The sequence below is a fragment of the Tupaia chinensis genome, unplaced genomic scaffold (genome assembly GCF_000334495.1).
Source record: "Tupaia chinensis unplaced genomic scaffold, TupChi_1.0 Scaffold000263_1, whole genome shotgun sequence".
Lineage (NCBI taxonomy): Eukaryota > Metazoa > Chordata > Mammalia > Scandentia > Tupaiidae > Tupaia > Tupaia belangeri.
Window position 1 is genome coordinate 1,801,945 of NW_006159743.1, and position 8,003 is coordinate 1,809,947.

Genomic DNA, 8,003 nt, shown 5'->3' on the forward strand with positions numbered 1-8,003 from the left:
GATAGAGTAAGAAGTAGAGTTTCAGTCTAATCTCTCATTTACCGCATAAATTTTACAACCCCTCTATCAGGAATAGAAAATCAATTTTATTTTTGCAAACTAATTCCAGCAGCTAATACAAATGAGTTACTGAGAAGGATCCTAAGATCACATCTGGTTGTAGTAGGAAAGAGTATAGAAATGATTAAAGTTAACTATGGGTCTGGGAAGTAAAGACTGTTGGTGATATATCACTGATCTACTTGCTACTTTTTGTTAAAAAAAGGTTTTGCCATAGGGCTCATAAGCTTGCCAGAAAAAGAGAGACAGTGAGAGGGAAAGTGAGAAATCACCCCCTCCCCCCGCCCCAGGGAGGATGGCCATATCACAATCCCTTCTCCTCCACTCTTTCTGGGATTTTGGGCATGCACACAAATGTGATGAGCATCATTTTCAAGTCACTGGGTCTGGGACTTGAACCATGGCCTGGCATGTTGGAGTCCGGCACCTTAACCAACACACCACCTGCTAATCACACTACTCTCTATTTTTTTTTTTTTTTTGGAGAGGTTTTTTTGCTATAGGGTGTGTGCGCTTGCCAGACAGAGAGAGACATAGAGACAGAAAGCGAGAAATCACCCCCCAGAGGGGATGGTCAGGCCGCAATTCCTTCTCCACCATTCACCTCTCGGGATCTTGGGCACACATGCACACGCGCCTGGCGTGAGTTTTAAGCCACCAGGACCGGGATGCGAACCGCGATCAACTACATGGGAGTCCAGCGACATAGCCATTACGCTAACTGCTGGTTCCCACTTCTCTCTACTTTTAAAAGAATTTGCTCTCGGGACCAGCAGTTAGTGTAATGGCTATGTCGCTGGATTCCCACATAGTCCACCGTAGTTTGTGTCCCGGACCCGGTGGCTTAAAACTCATGGCGGACGTGTGTGCGTGCGTGCCCAAGATCCTGAGAGGAGAATGGAGGAGAAGGGATTGTGGTGTGGCCATCCCCCCTGGGGGTGATTTCTCGCTTTCTGTCTCTTTGTTTCTCTCTGTCTGGCCAGCGCATGCGCCCTATAGCAAAAACCTCTCAAAAAAAAAAAAAAAAGAATTTGCTCTCAGGCTTTCTTGGCACTTTTTCAAAATGACTTTGAGAGTTGGTAGCAAAACTAAAAATCAACCTTATAAACAAGGTTCATACTCTGGTCAGTGGCTAGAAATGAGAATTATGGTTATTTTTATCACCCATCTGATCTGATAATATGGCATACAAAGAGATGCTCAGTGGAATTTAGAAAATCAATGTTTAAACCAAAATATGGGGTCATTGGGAAAGTCATTTCTAGGGAAAAATGTATCATGGCACTGGCAGGTGGCATGGTGGTTAAGGGTGTTGGACTCCTACATGGCTGACTGCAGTTCAAGTTCGGGACCTGGCAGCTTGCTTCCTCACTTTCCCTCCTCTCTCTCCCTCTCTGGTGAAATTGAAATAAATAAATAAATAAATACATTCTTTTAAAAAAAAAGTGTCATGACTTTTCCAACAACCAACAGTAGACTCTCACACAGAGTAATCAAATAGATTAGGTGCCAGAAAAAACAGGTTTCTAGTTTTAAATATATATAACCTATAAGACCATTCAATAGTCTACAGCTCAGCTTCCTAATCTATAAAATAATTTGTTTTTAAGACTTTTGGAACTCTAAAATTCTTTGTAGTTGAGTGTCCAAGGAATGTAAAAAAATGAAAGGAAGGGCTGGACGCATGGCCTGGTGGCTAAGAGCACCAGATGCTACAAGGTCAAATGCACAATTTGAAAAACACTGGGTGCCTATGCCTGCATGCCCCAAATCCCAACAGGATGGAGAAATGGAGAATGGACTGTAGCATGACCAGATCCCACAGGAGGTGCTTTCCCCCTCTATGTGAGCATGTGAGCTCTCTGCCCCCTTCCCCCTGCAAGAAAAAAAAAAGAGAAAGAAAAAGAAAAAGAAAAAAGTGATAGGTGACAGGAAAATACTTTTGTTCTGGTAATCATATAGTCAAGCTTATGCTAGAAATTAGAGTACTGGGGACCAGCAGGCGGTGTGGCAGTTAAGGTGCTGGACACTCCCACAAAGCTGACCACAATTCGAGTCCTGGACCTGGTGGCTTGCTTTCTCACTTTCTCTCTCTCTTTCTTTCTCTGGTCAAATTAAAATGAATGAATGAATAAATAAAGCTAAATAATTCTTAAAAAAAAAAAAAAAGAAATTAGAGTACTTCTGGAGACCAGCAGGTGCCATGGTGATTAAGGTGCTGGACACTCTCAAGTGGCCAACCATGGTTAGAGACCTGGAACCAGCAGCTTTTCTCACTTTCCCTCTCTCTCTCTCTGGTCAAATTAAATGAACAAATAAAATTAAGTAAATAATTTCAAAAGAGGAAATTGGAGTACTTCTTGATGTAAATCCTAGTTCTTAAATGATAAATGCATGAGGTCTACCTATCAAGACAATTCAGATTATATACTCATATATGTCCCAAGAGTTCTGCTCTATTTCATGGTTCATCTGTAAAGTCCTAATCCATTTAAAGGGTCACCTGTTTCAGGTATATAGGTTAAAATTCCTGAGGACACTCAAGAGTCCATAAACATTTACATACAGTTCTCAGACTTACAGAATCAATTGAGAAGTAAAGTTTGTTTTTTATGTAGTTTCTAGTATAGACAAAGTCATGTATCTGTCTTGATTTGAGATTTTTATCAAGGTATATAAGGGCATTTTAGAGAATAATAGAAAGATAGTAAATTAGGACCTGCTGGAAAGAATGATGGAATGTTTTCTTTTCATGTATCTCTTCAGGCCTTTTTTTTCCTTTTTTTTTTGGAGAGGTTTTTGCTATAGGGCGCGTGCGCTCACCAGACAGACAGAGAGACAGAAAGCGAGAAATCACCCCCCAGAGGGGATGGCCACGCCGCAATCCCTTCTCCTCCATTCTCCTCTGGGGATCTTGGGCACGCACGCACACGCGGCCGGCCTGAGTTTAAGCCACCGGGCCCAGGAATTGAACTGCGGTCAACTACGTGGGAGTCCAGCGACATCGCCATTACGCTAACTGCTGGTCCATCTTTAGGCATTTTGAACTAGTTTTTATAATCATAAAACAGCAACAGAACATTTCAAATAAATTTGTTCACCCAACTACGAAAATGGTAAGTTTCTAAAGTGATAGAATTATCTTCTTGCACAACATAAAACCCAAATTAAGATGCATACTATAGGGGCTGGCAGTTGGCATGGTGGTGAAAGGCAACAGACTCCCAAATGGCCAACACGGTTCAAGTCCCAGACCTGGCAGTTTACTTTCTCATTTTCTCTCTCTGTGTCCCTCTCTAGTCAAATTAAAATAAGTAAAGTTAAAATAATTCTTTTAATAAATATGTATACCACAAGGGAGTTTCTCTTGGTAAACACTACTTGAATGCCTAGTTACAGATATCTTAAAGTTTATATTCCAAAAATAGAAAAATTAAAGATAGAAAATGATCTAGCTTTGGGCTAGTAGGTGACATGAAAGTTAAGGTGGCTGAATCCAACATGACCAACTGAGCAGTTGGGGTTAAGGATCCAGTGGCTTAAAAAACAAGTCAGGCCTGTACACATGAGTGCCCAAATCCCTAAGGAGAATGGAAGAGTAGAAGTGACTGTGGAGTGGCTATGCCCCCTGGAGGGTAATTTCTCACTTGAACTGCATCCCTCTCCAGCAGAGGAGCCCTACAGCAAACTAAAAATTTTTAAAAATCAGCTTGAACTATATTTAGAGTTGAACACAGAAAACAAAACCTTACCTCTTTCTTCCTAAGTATTAGTCAATATAGTGTTATTAACACGCAATGAAAGCAGATCAAAGGTTTATAATCTCAGGTAGAAAAAATTCATTTCTCTACTTCCTTGTTTCCCTAAAAAAGAATACAGAGTTTTTGAACCAAACACATGCTCAGTGATAAAATAAAGACTGTTCTTTAAATTTTCCAAGTACTTGTGGGAAGAGTTTTGAAAGGTACAATAGAGGGACCTGCAGTTGGTGTAAAGGCTATGTCACTGGACTCCCATGTAGTCGACTGCGGTTTGAGTCCTGGCCCTGGTGGCCTAAACTCATGGTGGGTGCGTGTGTGCGTGCCCAAGATCCCAAGAGGAGAATGGAGAAGGGATTGTGGTGTGCTCATCTCCCCTGGGGGGGGTGATTTCTTGCTTTTTGTCTCTCTGGTGAGCATACGTGCCCTATACCAAAAACCTCTCAAAAAAAAAAAAAAAAAGGTACAGCAGAGATAAAGTAGTTTCTATCATTTTTTGGACCAGAATTATAATTATTGAAATGAAAAGTAACATAGTAAGTTAATAGAAATAGGAACCAGCAGTTAGAGTAATGGCTATGTTGCTGGACTCCCACATAGTCGACTGCCGTTTTGAGTCCTGGACCTAGCGGCTTAAACTTACGCCAGGCACGTGTGCGTGTGTGCCCAAGATCCTGAGAGGAGAATAGAGAAGGGATTGTGGTGTGGCCATTGCCCTGGAGGGTGATTTCTCGCTTTCTGTCTGTCTTTCTGGCAAGTGCACGAGCCCTACAGGAAAAACCTCTCAAAAAAAAAAAAAAGGAAAGAAAGTTAATGGAAATAAATGCAAAGTTAAAAAATAAATGGTATTTAATGATACCTTATTCATTGAAAATAGGTCTTGTGTTGGCAAGTATCATGGTGATTGGGGCACTGGTGGACCATGGTTAGAAACCCAGAACTGGCAACTTACGTTCTCACTCTCTCTCTCTGGTCAAATTAAATAATAATAAAAATGATACATAAGATAAAATAATTCTTTTTTTAAAAAAGAAAATGGGTCTTAATATCCATACTATTGAGCTAAAAATATAAAGAACTACAAATACTGTAAAACAAAACAGACTTTGAGTAAAGAACTAATGAGATCAAGGCAACAAAGGTGCAATAAATTTACTGAAAAAAAAGGGGAGAAAACGACTCCAGCAAGCAATGAGTATCTTCTATTTATTTACCAAGAGAAACAAAACATCACTACGCATTTTAACTCAGATATTACGCTAGGCAAGAAGATATTTCTATCACTCTACTTTCATTCTGAAATGAGGAAATAGTGAAGTTTAAGTGGTTGGTGCAAGGGTATCATGGTAAGTGGTAAAACATGAATTCAAATCTTGGTTTCTAATCCAAGTCATTACACCCATTGTATGAATGCAATAAAATGCTAATTGTATATTTTTGTGAGCGGATATAAAGTGTTCAGTAAGTTAGGTTTTGATGACCCAGAGCAAATTATACATGACTTTCTTACTATACAAAAATCTTCCGAGTGTGTTAATAAGATTATTTATGTTTATATAAAACATCAGTGCATTCAGAGATGGGATTACCTCAGCTGACACAGAAAACAAACTTCTTAACGGCTGACAAAACGCACACCTTTCTGCCGGTGAGGACTGAGGACGCAGGGCTGAATCCGCTTTGTTTGGTTTGCGCCTATGGTCTCTCTCCCGAAGGCTGCTTGACGACCAATTTCAAGGAGTGGGTAATAATTTACAAACGAAATACAAAAGAGCAGTTTCCCGAAACACTAAAAGAAGTTTTATTTTAAAAAATATAATAAACGCGAATTCCCCAAATGAAATGGGCAAGAACAGGCAGTAGTAATCTTCGGCCCGCACTTTGGCGCCTTCACCCCTTCCAGAAAAGCGATTCTCGAGGCGACAGTCGAACCGTGCGAATACACTTTCTCCGGCGGAGCAGCGCTCTGCTCCCGCTGCCGGGCGGGTTGGTGTAAAGGCTATGTCACTGGACTCCCATGTAGTCGACTGCGGTTTGAGTCCTGGCCCTGGTGGCCTAAACTCATGGTGGGTGCGTGTGTGCGTGCCCAAGATCCCAAGAGGAGAATGGAGAAGGGATTGTGGTGTGCTCATCTCCCCTGGGGGGGGTGATTTCTTGCTTTTTGTCTCTCTGGTGAGCATACGTGCCCTATACCAAAAACCTCTCAAAAAAAAAAAAAAAAAGGAACAGCAGAGAAAAAGGAGTTTCTATAAAGTAGTTTCTATCATTTTTTGGACCAGAATTATAATTATTGAAATGAAAAGTAACATAGTAAGTTAATAGAAATAGGAACCAGCAGTTAGAGTAATGGCTATGTTGCTGGACTCCCACATAGTCGACTGCCGTTTTGAGTCCTGGACCTAGCGGCTTAAACTTACGCCAGGCACGTGTGCGTGTGTGCCCAAGATCCTGAGAGGAGAATAGAGAAGGGATTGTGGTGTGGCCATTGCCCTGGAGGGTGATTTCTCGCTTTCTGTCTGTCTTTCTGGCAAGTGCACGAGCCCTACAGGAAAAACCTCTCAAAAAAAAAAAAAAGGAAAGAAAGTTAATGGAAATAAATGCAAAGTTAAAAAATAAATGGTATTTAATGATACCTTATTCATTGAAAATAGGTCTTGTGTTGGCAAGTATCATGGTGATTGGGGCACTGGTGGACCATGGTTAGAAACCCAGAACTGGCAACTTACGTTCTCACTCTCTCTCTCTGGTCAAATTAAATAATAATAAAAATGATACATAAGATAAAATAATTCTTTTTTTAAAAAAGAAAATGGGTCTTAATATCCATACTATTGAGCTAAAAATATAAAGAACTACAAATACTGTAAAACAAAACAGACTTTGAGTAAAGAACTAATGAGATCAAGGCAACAAAGGTGCAATAAATTTACTGAAAAAAAAGGGGAGAAAACGACTCCAGCAAGCAATGAGTATCTTCTATTTATTTACCAAGAGAAACATCACTGTACCACGCATTTTAACTCAGATATTACGCTAGGCAAGAAGATATTTCTATCACTCTACTTTCATTCTGAAATGAGGAAATAGTGAAGTTTAAGTGGTTGGTGCAAGGGTATCATGGTAAGTGGTAAAACATGAATTCAAATCTTGGTTTCTAATCCAAGTCATTACACCCATTGTATGAATGCAATAAAATGCTAATTGTATATTTTTGTGAGCGGATATAAAGTGTTCAGTAAGTTAGGTTTTGATGACCCAGAGCAAATTATACATGACTTTCTTACTATACAAAAATCTTCCGAGTGTGTTAATAAGATTATTTATGTTTATATAAAACATCAGTGCATTCAGAGATGGGATTACCTCAGCTGACACAGAAAACAAACTTCTTAACGGCTGACAAAACGCACACCTTTCTGCCGGTGAGGACTGAGGACGCAGGGCTGAATCCGCTTTGTTTGGTTTGCGCCTATGGTCTCTCTCCCGAAGGCTGCTTGACGACCAATTTCAAGGAGTGGGTAATAATTTACAAACGAAATACAAAAGAGCAGTTTCCCGAAACACTAAAAGAAGTTTTATTTTAAAAAATATAATAAACGCGAATTCCCCAAATGAAATGGGCAAGAACAGGCAGTAGTAATCTTCGGCCCGCACTTTGGCGCCTTCACCCCTTCCAGAAAAGCGATTCTCGAGGCGACAGTCGAACCGTGCGAATACACTTTCTCCGGCGGAGCAGCGCTCTGCTCCCGCTGCCGGGCGGGTCCCGCGGCCCTCGGTCGGTTGGGGAGACCCCCGCGCCCCGTTTTAGCTTCGGAGGCCCGATGGCGAGAAAGCGGGCTGAGGATGCCGGCTAGACAAAGTCGGGTGGTGTAGAGACGGCTGTGTGAGGTGGCGCGGGTGACGGGCGGCGGGTACACTTGGCTGCCACGTCTCGGGCTCCTAACGCCTGGGCTCCTCCCTTCCCTTCCCTTAGCCCCTGCTGCAAACCCCGGACGAAAACCGGGACCTTGCTGCTTAAGGGACGCTCTCAACACCTAACTCCCCTCATCCGGCCTCCTCAGGCCCCTCTCGGGGTCTTGGCTGCGAACGAGTCGCTGCTTCCTTACCTCTCCCCGACCCGCCTCTCCGAAAAGGGAAGGCGAGGTTGGAGTCCGGTAGCGCTCGCCTCGCGCCGCCGCTGGGGCG

The 8,003-nt window shown here is 41.9% G+C and overlaps 1 protein-coding gene across 11 annotated transcripts in view; it reads right to left on the reverse strand.

The window, feature by feature from the left end:
• Positions 1–7,996, reverse strand: part of SPATA1 (spermatogenesis associated 1) — a 54,812-nt gene extending 46,816 nt beyond the window's left edge. For 6 of the 11 annotated variants that reach the window (XM_027772268.1, XM_027772267.1, XM_027772266.1 and 3 more), the window contains exons 1-2: positions 5,408–5,798; positions 3,813–3,923 (exon numbers count right to left, since the gene is read on the reverse strand). The gene's annotated coding sequence lies outside the window, so the exon portion shown is untranslated. Of the gene's footprint in view, positions 1–3,812; positions 3,924–5,407; positions 5,799–7,924 lie in introns of those variants that run through there. The other 5 variants (XM_027772263.1, XM_027772264.1, XM_027772262.1 and 2 more) reach the window with 5 other exon arrangements.
• Positions 7,997–8,003: the final 7 nt, after the last annotated feature.